Source organism: Chlorocebus sabaeus, chromosome 18, assembly GCF_047675955.1.
Source record: "Chlorocebus sabaeus isolate Y175 chromosome 18, mChlSab1.0.hap1, whole genome shotgun sequence".
NCBI lineage: Eukaryota > Metazoa > Chordata > Mammalia > Primates > Cercopithecidae > Chlorocebus > Chlorocebus sabaeus.
The window spans coordinates 4198921-4215780 of NC_132921.1; positions in this window are offsets into that span (position 1 = coordinate 4198921).

Here is a 16860-nt window from a genome sequence, read left to right on the forward strand (position 1 = left end):
AGTAGCCATCGGAGACCTCCAGGGTAGAAAAACCAGCTCTTTGGGATGAGTTCAAATGCATTCTCCCCAGAGGACAGCAGAGGACCAGCTGAGATTTGTTATGGCAGGGCTGCGTGGAAAATTTTCTCATGCTTTACTCCACAGTGCTAGGGGGACACACTGTGCTCCTTTCTCTTGAGCACAGGAGGGTGATGCAGCGGTTAGCAGATATTTGCAAAATGAAAATAAACTACTTTCCCGAGAGAATTACGCTGGTGATTTCTTAGAAATTTGCAGTTCTTAACCCTCTATCCATTTATCTGACGTGATATGGAACTAAAAAAATACCTCATTGAGTTTGCTCTAGCTCTATCTCCCATTTGTCACATTACCATTGAACTTTAGGATTTTCAGGTATCAATTATAACAATTATAGATTGAAAGAACATAGTATAAAAATATGAGCTTTTACTATTTCTTACGGGAAAGAACAAAGTTGTACAGCACTTAATCTCACCCTTCCTATTCTATTTTTCTTCAATAACTTGAAGAAATATTGGTCTCTTTAAGCTGATATGTTCTGCTGACTGTATGTTTTTCAAACCACAGTTCCATAAGCATTTTCTTCCTAGCTCAGAAACTTACCAAACGTTTGCTCTCAGCCAGAAAGTAAGGACATATACCTAGTGACATTAAGTCTGGATCTCCTTCGGGTAATCCAGCCTGAACTTTCTGTTCATAGCTTGATTTCTAGAACATACCCTGTCTCTGAGGATTGGGAATCCATGCTGATTTGCACGGCTTCAGCCATATCAGGAAGAGACTCACAAATGGCTTAATCATCATCACAAATACGCTGTCTATGCCATGTGGGTGTCAGGACAGCTTTGCCAAAACCTCTCACCAGCCCAGGAAAACACTGAAAGGGCTGCACCTACAGCTTGAGACCTCAAAGTATTATTTTATTTTCACTAAAGGTACAAGTAACTAAAAAGGTGTTTTTTTTTTTTTTTCCTGGCAAAATGTTCCAATGTTCATTTTTGTTAAATGAAAGAAGAGGACAGACAGGTGGAAAAACACAAAATTAGCATGTAGAAAATTCAACAAAAATCTTATTTGGATTCCCAAAAGCCTAAAGTAGAGAAATCTCACTGTGACCATTGCCAGCCTCCTGGAAGCTTGTAAATTCATGCATCCTTTGAGATGTTTTTTCATGCAAAGCAAAACTATCTTCAATTTTCTTCCTGCATTTTTGTTTTTTTTGAATCTTGAAATCGAATCACCACTCCTTTATCCACATTTCAAAATTTCAACCTCTATAAATACAGGGAGATGGAATTCTGGAGGTGGAGAAAGAAACTGCAGTGGAAATATCCAATTTTATACCATGGCTTATTGGACAAGAACAAGGGTAATTTGACTAAAGCTTCAATTTACAAGGCATCTTTAGCACATGCATTTGGTGCACGTGCATGGCAGCTAGATTGACAAGCAGATCCCGATAGCTACAGAGCTTCAATAAAACACACACCACGAAGGCTTTACACGATGGACAGTAACGGCTTCTTTGGAGCTGTTATGGTCTATTGGGTCAATAATAATCCACTTTTTAAAGAGTGCTAAAATATGAATTTAAACAGCAGACTGTAATAGTCCCTGATCTAGCAGGTAAATCATATGAATTCTTAGAATTTCTATACGTACCGTGGCACATGTACACCATCAGAGTGTTCTGTTGTGTAAAGCAGGCGTCCACAGAGTCTAACATGCAGCATGCTTCAAATTGCTGATTAAAAATGACACACTGCAGTCGGGGAAATGAAAATATTTGTTAACATTTGGAACTTTAATGCCACAATTTACGTTTCACCTTACCTTTAATTGGGTATATTTTGATCGACATCCTGGATTACTTGCATCATCATAAATTGTTTCCCTTAAAACGAAGTTATTTTCATTTCAAACTATATTTAAAATACATTGATTATACAACTTTGCCAGAGGTTGATGCATAGCATTTAATTTACATGTGATATTTATAAGTAAACATCTCTTCTAGAGATTTATAATTTCTGTTTTCTTCAGTTACATAGAAATAGGCAGCTCTGAACATGCAGGGCTGCAGCTGCACCTAACAACATGCCTGATTCCTTCCAGCAGGTGGAGGCATACTGCAAGAAGCTTCCAAAGAAACAACCAAAAATATTTTTTCCCTCCAGCAAACACTGACATTTAGGGGAAAACAAAATATCCCAAAAAAGAGGGAAATTAGATGAATAGTTTGCAACAGGGATGGTGGTGTGCTGTGACATGGTTTTACCTCATAAAGAACCTGGAGTGAAGATATTTCATAGCCCCTCCTTGCTGTAAACACCCTCCCTTGGCTTCCTTTCTGTCTGCTATAGTTGGAAATTTTTCCAGAAAAAAAGCCTAGTGAATTATTTAATAAATAAAATCCAGTAAAACAACCATGTTCAAAGATATTTTCTCAAATTTCCTCCAAATAAGCGCAGCAGTAATACAGTACCAGGGATATGCACATGTAGGTACACACATGCACACACACACACACATACATTTTGAAAACTACTCTAGCCACATTACTATCCCGCTTTAGTCACCGTGTGTGTGTGTGTGTTCTACTCATTTGGCCAGAACCAGTGATTTCTCTGGTTCTTTTGTGAGTGTTTGGTGTGTATTCCTGCCAGTGTATTTGAAAAAAAAAAAAAAAAAAAAGCTAAGAATTTTAAGCACAGACAAACCAGAAAAATTTCTGCCTGAAAATCTGGCTCTTCTAGAAGTAGAGTTCTTTCAAAGACCACCCTTCACTTTCACTTTCAGGATAGTTTAACACATGCCGTCTGCAATGGACAATGACGTGGCCGAAGAACGCCTATGTACAGGATTAGCATGGTCTACTTGGAAGAATTAGAATGCTTTTTGATCCACAGTATGATAACATAATATGATAAATTATAGGTCTCTCCTTCCTCAGCAAGGAGCTGGGAGCAGAATTGCAGTGTAGAAATGCCATGGTCCCCAACCCCCCCTCCCTGTTCCCAGGGCCTGTTGACTGCAAATATCTACCATCTACAATATTGACTGGTTTATCAGGCAGCAGGTATCTCTATCAGTCTATCTTGAATTGTCATCCAACAGAAGATTAAACGCTGCCTGCCTCCTTCTTGTGATTTTTAGTCTTCACATCACAAAGTTTTCAATCACATTTCAGCAGTGTGCATTTAGCTTACAGAACTCTGAGCACTTATCTTCCCAAAACAGGGGATTTAGACCATGTTTACCTCATAGTTCCAAGATATCTGTCTGCAAACCTGCCCACATTTAGGGTGTGAGATGGGTTTCAAATCTCTCTCTCCCCTCTCTTCTGTCTTCCTCTCTCTCTCTCTCTCTCTCTCTCTCTCTCTCGTTCCCTATACAACTAGACTCTGGACCCAACAACAATCAACAAAGAATTTTCGTAATGGACAAGTGTCAGTTTTCCAAGGAGTCCTCCAGCGCAGTGACCTTGTGTTGTTACTATTCAAGATGAAATAACTATAACTGTGGACGGCTTTGTTATAAGTGGCTTTCTCATTAATAATCTTCAGAAGACCGTGATGACCACATGGCTTTCAGCTCCTGAATTAGCCAGAGAGAAGGCTGGATGCCAGTTGTGTACACTTCTTGTCTCCCCATTGGGTACCTGTGAGGAAGCTGTGGTCTGCCAGGGATCCTAAGAAACATCTTCCCTGTTTATGAGGGATTCAGCATAAACACGTGGATACCAAATCAGTGTTCAGCTGCCATTGTGCCTGGCTGAGGCTTGCAATTCCCAATCAGTAGACTAATGAGATTCTGGCTACACAGAATCCGGTGAGAAGGGCACGTGCATTCTCTCCAGAACGCCGGAAAGGAAGTCAGTCTGAAGTCCGGCCGGACGGGAATTGGACAGACACACTTCCGGCTACGTACGGGCGTCATATCGGTGATTAAAATTGTTCCCCGTTCCTTTGAGTTCCTTGTAGATTCTGGAGATTAGTCCTTTGTTGGAGGTATAGATTGTGAAGATTTTTTACAATTCATCGTCGTTTTTTAGAGTTTTTCTCACTAAGTATTGACTAATGGAACCTCGCCCTGCAACGCGGATAGAGGTGCGGGTCGGAAGTGGCTCGGGCAGGGGATCTGCCGGAGAAGAACTGAGGCTCCTGAGTGAAGCATCTTGTCCAAGAGGATTTATCCCAACGCATGGGGAACATCCGCATTGTGATGTTTAGCTCTCAGCTTCTAACTTGGGCGTTCTAGCGTCTGTATTTCTCATTTAATGTTTTATGGGCACACATGCAGAGGAGTTTTCGTCACTCAAAAGCCCGACGATTTCCCCTGCCAACCCGTTGGAATGAAAAGAAACCTCGATAACCTCTTACACACATGGAAATGGAACCCTGAGCAGAGGTAAAGACCTAGCAGTGATCACTCTTTTGGCGACTTGGAAATCGGGGTGAGCTTTTATCCATTACCTGTGCCCCGTTGTTAGGGGTCGACTGCTGCTGTTCTTCCTTGGAAACTGGCTCACCTGCATTTCGGGGCTGGGATGTTGTTAAAGCATTCACAGCCCTCAGAGCACATGGTGGGGGAGTTGGAAAATGAAGCAGGACCTTCCTCTTTGTAGCAGACTTATTTCCGGGGAAACTGATGGTTGGGGCCACAAAACGCTTTCAGTGTAGGGTCATCATGACTCATTTGGACATCCTATTTTCTCTCCTTATGTGTGAGATTGTGGTGGGTATCTCTACAGCCTAAGGACCTTGGGTGGACCTGGCCAGCAATGAGACTGCTATTGACAATGCATCACGTGATGTCACTAGGGCAAGCATAGATCAGCTGAGGATCAACCTTCCTGCCTGGTGTGCATGAAGATGTAGGTTATGTGCTTCCTTCAGCCCCAACCGTGTTGTCCACACCAGAATCTGGAAATAATCTCATTGGAATTGGGAGAATGATTGATGATACTCAGTGGTGAGTGTTTTAATATCCACAATTTTTTAAATAGTCTAGCACCTAAAGAAAAAAATGATCCTTTCTTCAGTACTTGGCTATTTGTGGCAAACTTTTAAGAAGGTGGAACCATTTACAATCACAAAAATATTAATTCTATTAAGTATACACCCATTAGAATTACCAGAGGCGTGAGGAGTTAACTGCTTAGCAGAGCAAATAGGCCTGAATGGGGTTACATGCAAAATGAAACAAAATTCCCCATGCTTGTTCTCTTGAGTGTCAACACCTTAAGCTTCATAAAAATTCCACTAGTTGAGCTTGGAGGAGAAACCAGAGTTGGAATGATCTTTGAAGAATGAATCCACCTCTCCTCTGGGATTCTTTACAGAATGTCTTATGTTTAAGTCTCAGGTGCATCCATATCAACTTGTTTTCAAAATAGGTAAATATCTTAAAGTATTTTGTAAAATGCAGAAAATCTATTGCATTATGAGAAAAAGTATGGAGGTCACACTGTATCTCTAAACTAGATGTGGAAATCAGTATTTGTTGAATTGATTTGAATATATATTGATTTAATAGTTTTGCTACATGCCTAGTATAAATTGAGGGAGATATTTGGAAGTAAGGAAGATGTTTTGTTAAATTTGTTTATTTAACAAGTGCTAATTACTGGAGGTTTGAAAATTATAACATACTATCTCTGCCCTGAAGGATTTAATAGGCTAAATTTTGGGAGTGGAGAAGGTGGAAATATAAACACAGATATCAAACGAATTGTCATGTATTATAATAGTTTAGTGTATTTGGTTAAAATGAATTCATAAAGGTTATTTATCATTTCATCTGGAAGAGTTAATAGGAAAAAAACAGCATTTGGCTAAGGTCTTGTAAAGTGAGAATTGTTTGAGGGGGATGAGGAGAAAGTGTAAGTAATTAGGTATTTAGATAAATGGTTTCAAATTTGTTAAATGCACGTTTTTACCCTGACAAACTAAGTATTCCTGCCATTTTACATGGATGAGAACAATTTCTGTGTTTGCTTTTCATGTTTCTTTATCAGCAAATCCTAGGCATTTCCCACACAGCACATGTAGGGGGCACTACAGTTTGAGACTTCATGTAAAAGCCTTTTCACATCACCCTATGTGGTGGCAACATTATTTGACAAAAGTCTGTTTAATGTGGGCCCTTCCAAACATTCAGTCAACTGTCCAGAGCCCACACATAGCTGATTTGGGTTAGCTATTTCTTGGATCACAAAATGACACTGATAAAAAGTAAAAAAAAAAAAAAAAAAAAAAAAATTAAGATTCATTAGATTCATTTAAGCAACAATTAGGAGGAGTAGTATGCAAAGTCACTATTTCTGAGAGGGGTATTGTCTCATGTGCTTTATGATATGGTAGTCTGGAAATCAAAAGATTGAAGTTCTATTCCCTCCTTTCCCCATTAGAGCTGGTGCCTTACATACCACATGCAGCATCTGTGAGCCTCAGTTTTCTGCATGGAAATGAAATCCATGATAAACGAGTTGTATTGAGTTTATTATACCGCCATCTAGGAGGTATGCAGAAACATTTTAGAAACCAGAAATACTATCATTGCCATTAATCACAAGAAGAATAATTACTATTTGGAATGTCAGGAATGACAATCCAGGAATATTTCTTAATTTTAAAATGCTGAAACATCAAAAAGGGGTTCATTTCCTATGAAATCCTAGATTTGATTTACTTTAAAAGTTACCCATTTACCCAAGCATGAATACAGCTTTGCATGGCACACAATGCCAATAGGGGGATTGTAAAATCAAATATGCATATTTTAGAATTTTAAATTTGCAGTATGTTAGATCTTGAATTTATCTTTCCAAAGCAGCATATGGGGATGAGATATTTAGATATGAAAAATAACCCACACTTCAGAATGTTTGGTGTAACAATGCTAATTCCCTACTCAGTTGATTGGGATGCGATGATTTCATGAAAATGTCAGAGCAGGTGTATGGAAAAGACATTATGGTGTCAAAATGAGATGAAACAATGTTAATTTGTGTGTGGAAAGTCCGTGTCTCTGCCAAGGTGAAATAGAACCCTGTATTCAGCCATGTTGAGCCTTGGCGCACCAGGGCTTGGAGGCCTGGCGTGGAAGGCCCCAGAATGCCCAAGGATATGACATCCCAAAAGGAACAAGATTTATTTCCTTCTTCCCACTTTGGGGCTAAGCATAAAGAGAGGTAACAGCGTTTGAGGAATTAGAGCATGGCACCAAAGTTGCTCGTGCTGCGACAGTCCCAGAGTGGGCCAGGTAATCCAGTGCACGGGAGGTCCAGCAGGATGGAGGGAGTGGAGGAAGAGGAGGTGGGTGGAGGGAAACTGCTTTCTGGCCACCAATATGGATTGGGTGTACACGTTTGAGGCTCATACTTCTTTATAAATTGATGTATTTCTTTAGTGTGAATGTCCATGAGTGTTAAAATGTGTTCAGCGCCTCTGTGACGTCTGGGAGTCTGAATTTGCAGAACAAAGGTGAATATTAATTCCAGTTTGGTCATTAATTTGGCCTCGATAGTACACTACAGTAAAACTAACATTTGACTAGGACCCAGAATAGAAGAAGGAGCCAAAGATATGAAAGGAAAATAGTAATTCTAAGTGCTTTGAAATCTATAGCATTTTTTTAAAGATTCTTTTTTTTCCTCCCCTTAGATTTTTCACAGTCTCTGTTCCCACTTCATTATTTAATACAGCTTGTCTGGAGTTGACCAGCAGTCTTAAAGAATGTCAAGTCTTCACTTTCCATTCAAGAAATAAGACCCTCCTAGGACCTTCTAAATATTTCTGTTTTCCATCTAACAAGAATGACCATATGCTGTAATGGAACAGTGATCTGACTGGTTTTAGGAGTCCTTGATTTTAGTGCTGACGTTGATAGGGACTAACTTATGTGACCTTGAGATGTTACTTCTCTGGATTTTGCTTTTTTCATCTGTAGATTTGGGGCAGGCTGGAGTGGTGGTCTAGATGACCCTCAAGGATACCTCCCACAATCTTCCTCAGTTTTATGTGACTTTTCTAAGGTCAGGCATCCACTGATAACCTGCAAATGAATGAAAGTGTAATTAGTGAGTTTGTTATAGGCAACGCAGTCTAGACTATTAATGCAAAAATAAAAGTGCAAAATTTTGGAGATTGCCCGTCTCCGGTTTTGCTTTCTATTATCATTGTGTTTGCAAATGTGCTTCTCAGTTTTGAGCATCCATCATGGGAGATATGGTTCCTGAGTCAGCTTACAGACTGCACTGTTGGAAGGGCTGGCTTGGTGCATCCGTGTAGGGGCCCATCGCATGTATCTTTTAGTCCAGACTGTGAATATCGAATTCCTCTGTTTATCTTTAGGGTGTAGTTTTTAGAGGGGCATTTCTCTTCTTTGTTTTGAGAGGTATTTATTCTAGCTTCCCTTCATCTCTCATCTTCCTCCAATTTGAGTTTTAAATGTGCTCCCAGGAGTTTTGGGACCAGTGAATTTCCTCCTTCTCAGTCTCATTCTCCATCCCTTCCTCTGCAGGTGGAGGGAGTTGGTGTGGTGGAGAAATGCCTTTCAATATTTTTTACTGCAATATTAACTCATGTCGGATATAACAAGTAACTGTGCAATGAAATGAACTCAGGAACAGCAAAGCCATTAAGAAAATGTGCCATTAGGGAAAGGGCTAGGGTTTCCTATGGAAGAGATTCACCAGGCATATACTTGCACATGTTCGAGGAAATGATTCAAATGTTTATAGCCCTTATAATTATGTTCCTTTTAAGAAGTAGAGACTTTTGGAGCCAGAAACATTTTCCTAATTCACTTTATTGGTAATGAGTTTTACTTTTAAAATTTTGATGTGATGAAATCTAAATTCAAATATTCAGATGTAAGGGTATATGTAGACATATGTGCATTTGTATGAAGAGAAAACTTTGTGATGGAACCATCAATCTGAGAGAATATGATGCCAGCTTTGTTCTATTCATTCTTCTTTTTCTTTGTCTTTTTTTGGAAAATATGAAAGCTAAAGCTTTTAGGTTTTGTTCAAACCTGTAAAAGCACATATCAAATATTTTCTTATTTCCTTTCATAATACCATAAGAGAGGGTGTTTTATCCTTTTTTCCTGCAACTTAACATAAGTAGAAATTGTCAGTGTAAAATTGACAGGTATTTGTTACAGTCAACAATGAATTGTTCCAATTTGGGATCACCCGCCATCATCGGCAGTGTCTGTCAGGTGTCACAACAGAAGGAACACTGATTAGACGATGATGAAAAATACAATAATTTGGAGCCCTGTGGGTAAGACGTGAAAGGCATCTGGTGTTTGCTGATGAAGGCAAACCCTCCACTACCTGCGGGCATGCTCAGGGTTCCGGGATAGGGACCTCCAATGCTGTCTGTGATGAAAGCTCCATCCCTCCACGTCTCTCTGGTGTGGTGTGTGGGCCTTTCAGTCAGGTTTGCAGGCGGGGTATATAGGTCTGTGGGAAATGGGCGAGAGTCCCCTTGCATTAGGAAAACAACAGAGGAATGTAAGGTCAATGAGTCGCTTGCCCACGAGGCAGGGTTGATGTGAAGTTTTTATTTCTGTCCTTTAGGTGCATGGGAATGCCCAACATGAGTATTCTGTCCCTTGGCACCATACTTTTGATTATACCTATGAGCAACTGTATTGGTATATGGGGTTTCTTTTTATTTTCCATCTTTTTTCATTTTCATTTTCTTTTATTTTTAAATTTTACTTTAAGTTCCCAGATACATGTGCAGAATGTGCACGTTTGTTACATAGGTGTACATGTGCCATGGTGGTTTGCTGCACCTGTCAACGCATCATCTAGGATTTAAGCCCTGCGTGCATTAGGTATTTGTGCTAATGTCCTCCCTCCCTTTGTCCCTAGCCCCCAGCAGGCCTGGTGTGTGATGTTCCCCTGTCTGTGTCCGTGTGTTCTCATTGTTCAACTCCAACTTATGAGTGAGAACATGCAGTGTTTAGTTTTCTGTTCCTGTGTGTGTTTGCTGAGAATGATGGTTTCCAGCTTCATCCATGTCTCTGCAAAGGACATGAACTCATCCTTTTTTATGGCTACATGGTGTATATTTGCCACATTTCTTTATCTAGTCTATCATTGATGGGCATTTGGGTTGGTTCTGAGTCTTTGCTATTGTGAAAAGTGCTGCCATAACCTATGTGTGCTTGCGTCTTTATAGTAGAATGCTTTGGGTACATACCCAGTAATGGGATTGCTGGGTCAAATGGTATTTCTGGTTCTATATCCTTGAGGAATCGCCACACTTTTCCACAATGGTTGAACTAATTTATACTCCCACCAACAGTGTAAAAGCATTCCTATTTCTCCACAGCCTCGCCAACATCTGTTGTTTCCTGACTTTTTAATAATCGCCACTCTGACTGGCATGAGATAGTATCTGATTGTGGTAGTGTATGGGGTTTCTTAAGAGATACTTTCCTTTCTAATTATACATCAAGCCAAACAACTGTGAAATAAAATTTAATTCAGTGAATTAGAAATGTTTCTTTTTTAAAAGTCTCAGTGGACATTCATGTTCTGTTACATCTTCTAGTAGTTGTTATTGGCCATTTGGTTCATGGAAATTTATGAATCTTCTGAGAAAAAATAACATGATGCAACTGTAATACTAACCTATGGCTGGGGTTGTATTTTCTTCTGAAAAATGCTGAGATGAAAAGGAATATAAAGCTATCCAGTTATTGTTAAATTCACTTACATGTATTATAAAAACAATTTGCAAAGAGTTTATACACAGAAACCATAAAATAATAGGTTGATAAAACTGATTACTTGTAAATTTAAAGCTTTCACATGGCAGAGGCCTCAGTAAGAATTCAAACACAATCTGCAAAAAAATTTGCCACCCATGATAGGTCATAGTGTGAATTTCCTAATATGTAAAAATGCTTGAGATAATAAAGAGCTATACAGAAAAGTGGGCAGCCCATGGATAAAAGAATTAAAAATGATGATGAACTAATGCATGAAAAGATGCCCAAACTCATTATAATTAAATAAATGTAAATAAAAAATGAAACTCTATTACCATTCATTTAAAATACACATTGAACAGAAACATATCTTTTCCTGAGCTAGTTGCTGTGTACACAGATGTCAACAAGACTGACGCTGAATTTGATGGTCCAAAGTTGAGATTCTAGATTGCCTGTGTCCAGTACTCAAGTGCCATTAGCCACATGTAGATATTTAAATTTAAAATAATGTAAAGGAACTAAAATTAAAAATGTAGTTTCTCAGTTGCACCAGCCGCATTTCTAAGTGTTCAATGGCTATTTGCTGCTGTTGTGCTGTCGGCTGTGGTGCTGGGCAGCAGGTCCAGTGCTTTTCTACCAGCGCTTTTCCACCAGCACATACAGGTGGTTCTCTCGGCCACCACTTTTCCAGCAGAGAGCAACTCAAGGAATGAGCAAAGAAAAGTAAATAATTTTAAGATACAATCATAAATTCCATAAATTCCATGACAACCATGACAAGCTTTCTCTCTCTCTTTTTTTTTCTTGAGACAGAGTCTTGCTCTCTTGCCCAGGCTGGAGTGCAGTGGCGTGATCTCGGCTCACTGCAACCTCTGCCTCCCGGATTCAAGCAAATCTCCTGCCTCAGCCTCCCAAATAGCTGGGATTACAGGCGTGCACCACCACGTCCAGCTAATTTTTGTGTTTTTAGTAGAGATGGAGTTTCACCATGTTGGCCAGGCCGGTCTCGAACTTCTGACCTCAGGTGATCCTCCCACGCCGGACTGACAAGCACTCTAAGAGGCTGAGGCAGAAAGCAGCACAGGAGGCCTACTGACTTAGGGTGGGCAAGGAGATAGTATGTAAATGGAGACCCAAAGGAAAAGGAGCTGGCCACATGGAGAATGGGAGGTGGAGAGAAAACCTTGCAGAGGAAGGATATAGGATGTCCAAAGGGCCTATAATAGGACAGAGCTGCTGGGTGCTTCTAAGAAAGTGAGGGTATCCCTGTATGAAGCCAACGAGTGAGGAGGAGAGACGTATAAAGAGAAGTTGGGATAATGGTGTAGTGGGCCCTGTCCCACAGAAAGATACATTCTGGTCCTGACCCCCATCAACCCACACAGAATGTGACCTTACTCAGAAATAGGGTCTCTACAGGTGCAGTCAAGTGAAGATGAGGTCATGCTGGATGAGGGTGGGATGGAGTCCAGCGGGTAGTGCACTTGTAAGAGGGGAATTTGGACACAGACACAGAAGATTCATGGATGAGCGCCACAGAATGATGAGCAGAGACTGGTGTGATGCAGCTGCTAAGTTTAAATGCTAAGTTTGCCAGCAACACCAGCGGTTGCGAGAGCCAGATTCTTCCTGAAACCTCCGGAGGACGTGTGGCCCTGCTGATGCCTTGATTTTGAATTTCTAGCATCCAGAATGGTAAGAGAGAGTGGATTTATATGGTTTTAAGCCTCCCAGTTTGTGGTGTTTTGTTATGGCAGCCACAGGTTTCTAACGCAATGGGTAAGAAAGCATGTGGGAATTTGAAGAACGAAGTCTGGTGAAGAACTGTAAAAGGATTTTGAGCAAAGAAGTAATTTGATCTAGTTTACAGGTTTGTGTTGTAAAAAGGTAACTTTTACAGCTGAGGAGAGAATGGAATGAAGCAGGCAACAAGGTTTATTACAATTAAACATGTTTGGGAGTTTTGTTGAGGTGGGGAAGTGGAGATGGACAGGAGAAGGTGTACATGAGAGTTACTGGGGGCTGCAACTCTGTTCTCCTTTAGTGATTGGTTCGAGGCATTTTAGTGAAAAGGAATTTATTTCAGGTGATACCAGGAAAGTTTAAAGGGGGAAAACCAAGACTTCTGTCCACTTTATACTTAAGAAATTTGAGATATCTTTGAAGTGTCTAATTAGCTATGTCAAGTAAGCAATTATAGATACAAATCTGGGACTTGGGTGAAAGCCCTGAGCTTAAGATCAAATTTGGGACTTGCCTGCATTACAGTGGTATTTACATTCTAGGGAATTGGTATCATATCCCCAAGTAGCCCATGTAGAGAGGAAAGAGGACCCAGCACTGAGCCCTGCAGATGAAAGCAGTTAAAGTTTGAGCCAAAGAAAAGGAACCACCAGAGGACAGAGGAGGGGCCTGCAGGGGAGGAGAAGAGATCAGGAGGGGCCTGCCAGGCAGGAGAACCAGGAACAGGTGACGCGGTGTTGCTGAAATCAAAGAAAAGCTGTGTCTGGAAGTACAAAGGTAGCATTTTAAACAGTAAACATTTCAAAAGTTTGATAAAACCCAGTGTTGGTTAGACTGTCATGAAATAGCTCTCTCATACCACTGTTAGGCACAAAGGTGTATGTAGATGACGCTCATTTGTTTATTGTAACATTGTTTGCGATAGCAACACAGAGCAAAGCAAAATGCATAAGGAGTCTAGGAGCAGCCCTAAGATTTGTGGGGAGGAGAATGGTGAAACAGGTGATGAGACACACACATGATTGATGACATGTGGTCTTTAAAGAAAAGACTGAGTTGATTGGAAGAAAAATCTCCAAGAAAGATTTTTAAGAAAACAAAAGCAAGGTGTAAAACAACATGTATCATATGATCTCATTTGTGTTAAAAAAAGTAAAACTTGGCCAGGCATGGTGGCTCATGCCTGTAATCCCAGCACTTTGGGAGGCTGAGGTGGGCAGATCATGAGGTCTAGAGATCGAGACTATCCTGGCCAACACGGTGAAACCCCTTCTCTACCAAAAATACAAAAATTAGCTGGGCATGGTGCTGTGTGCCTGTAGTCCCAGCTACTCAGGAGGCTGAGGCAGGAGAATCGCTTGAACCCAGGAGGCGAAGCTTGCAGTGAGCTGAGATCCCGCCACTGCAGTTCAACCTAGTGACAGAGCAAGGCTCCGTCTCAAAAACAAAAAACAAAAAACATTAAAAGGTACACAAACAGTGGTGCATATTTCACATGGAAGAATGAAGTGCCTGTTTATTATGTTTATTACTTGGGAGTGGATCTGGGCATAGACATGGTGAAGAGGGGAATTCTGATTTTGATTTTATGTTTTCACATACTGTTTGACTTTTTGACCATATGGGTGCATTGCTTTTGTAAATAAAAGCTGGAATAATTTAAAAAACTCTTTTGTTTTGAAATAAGAATGATTCACAGGAGGTTGCAAAGACAGTACAAAGAGTCCTAGGTACCTTTCACCAAGCTTTCCCCAGTGGTAACATCCTATCACATCAAAACAAGAAACCTGTATTGGCACAATGTGTGTGTATGACTCCATTTCATTTTGTCACTTTATCATTTTATATAGATTTATGCAATGGCCACCATCAAGATACAGAATTATTCTATCACCATGAAGACTTCCTGATACTACCTCTTTGTAATTATTTCTACCCCTCCCTTTCCAATCCCTAACCTTGGCAATCACTAATCTATTTTCTGTCTCTATAATTTTGCCATTTTGAGCATGTTACATAAGTGGTATCATATAGCATGCAGCTTTTTGAAATTGGCTTTTATTTCTCACTCTGCATAATACTCTAATGCTCTTGAAATCATTCAAGTTGTATGTATCCATAGTTTGTGCTTTTTCATAGCAGAGTACTTTTCCATGGTATAGCTGTACCACAGTTGTTCACCTATTAAAGTAACATTTTGGTTCTTTCCAGTTCTTGATTAGTGAAAATAAAGCTTCTATGAATAATTGTGTATATGTTTTTGTAGAAACATAAATATTTCTCTGGGATAAATGCAAAAAGTGCAATTGCTGGATCACAAAGTAAGTATATCAGTTTTTAAAGAAACTGCCAAACTATTTTCCAGAGTAACTATACTCTTTTACAATGTATGAAAAATCTAGTTTTTCTGCATCTTCACCAGAATTTGGTGTTGTCACTAATTTTTATTTTAGTGATTATCATAGGAATATAGTCACATATCATCATGGTCTTATTTGCATTTTTTTATTGGCTAGTGATGTTGAATAACTTTTCATGTGCTTAAGTTGCCACCCATGTATCATATTTGGTGGCACGTCTCTTAATGTCTTTTGCTATTTTCTACTTCAATTGTTTTTTTCCTAGTGGTGAGTTTGAGAGTTCTTTATATATTCTAGGTATGACCCCTTAGTTCAATGTATTTGCAGATATATTCTGCCAGTCTGTAGCTTGTATTTTCATCCTCTTAAAGGAGTCTTTTGCAGATAAAGAGTTTTTAATTTTATGCAAGTCCAATTTATTGAAATTTTTCTTTTATAGGTGTGGGTGTTATGTCTAAGAACTCTTTGAGAAACCTTAGATCTCAAAGATTTTCTCCTGTTTTCTTCTAAAAGTTTTATAGTTTTATATTTACATTTACGTCTATGATACTGTTGAATTAATTTTTATATTACATTGGTGCAAAAGTAATTGTGGTTTTGCCATTACATTACTTTTAATAGCAAAAGCGCAATTACTTTTGCACCAACCTAATATCAGGTGTGAGATATAGCTTGAGGTCTATTTTTTTTTTCTTTTAACCTCTGGATATCCAATTCCTTCCACACCTTTTGTTGAGAAAACTATTCTTTATCCATTGAATTGCTTTTGCACCTTTGTAAAAAATCAGTTGGCCATACTCCTGGGGGTAATTCTGCATTCTCTATTTTGTTTTATTGATTTATTTCTCTGTCAATACCACAGTCTTGATTATTGTAGCTGTAAAGTAAGTAATGATAGCATTTTGTGTGATTCCATCCAGCTTATTTTTCATGATTGTTATCACTAGTCTAGGGCTTGTGGCCTTCTTATAAATTTTAGAATAATCTTTTATATTTTTGTAAAAAATTCTGCTGAGATTTTGATAGGAATTGCATTAAATGTGAATATCAGTTAGGGAAGAGTTGGTATATTTATGTTAAGTCTTCCAATCCATGAATATGGTATGTCTCTCCTTTATTTAGATATTGATTAAATTTTTTCATCAGTATTTCCGAGTTTTTAACATATAAATTCTGTGTATGTTTTGGTAGATTTACACTTAAGTATTTATTATTTATTACCAGTGATTTCAAAATATCATTCTTTTTTGAATGATTCCAAATGGTAGTGTAATTTTAGTTTCTTTCCACATGTTCATTGCTACTGTATAGTAGTACAAATGGTTTTGTATGCTGTTCTTGTATCCTGTGAGCTTACTGAATTCACATGTTAGCTTTAAAGGGTTGTTTTTGGTCAATATCTTGGGATTTCTACATAGAAATTCTGCAAATATGGGCAGTTTTCTTTCTTTTTTTTCCTGTCTGCATGCCTATTATTTCCTTTTGTTGCTTTACTGTGCTGGTTAGAACTTCTGGCATGTTGTTGAATAGCAGTGGTGAAAACAGATATCCTTGCCTTGCCCTCAATTTTAGCAGGGAAAGTATTCAGTATTTCAAAATGAAGTACAATGTTAATTGCAGTTTTTTTTTTTTTTTTTTTTTTTTTTTTTGGTGGATGCTCTTTATGAAGCTGAGGAAGACCCTCTTTATTCCTGGTTTTATGCAAGGCTTTTTTATAAATCATCCAATTTCGTCAAAATTTTTTTTGCATCAATTGATAAAAACATGTGATCTTTCTTCTGTACCTTGTTAGTATGGTGGATTACTATCTTAGTACATTTGAGCTGCTATAACGAAATACCATAAATGTGTCACTTATAAACAACAGAAATTTATTTGTCACAGTTCTGAAGGCTGAGAAGTCCAAAATCAAGGCACTGGCAGAGTTAGTGACTGGTAAGGGCCCACTTTCTGTTTCATAGAAAGCATCTTCTCACTGTATCCTCACATGGTA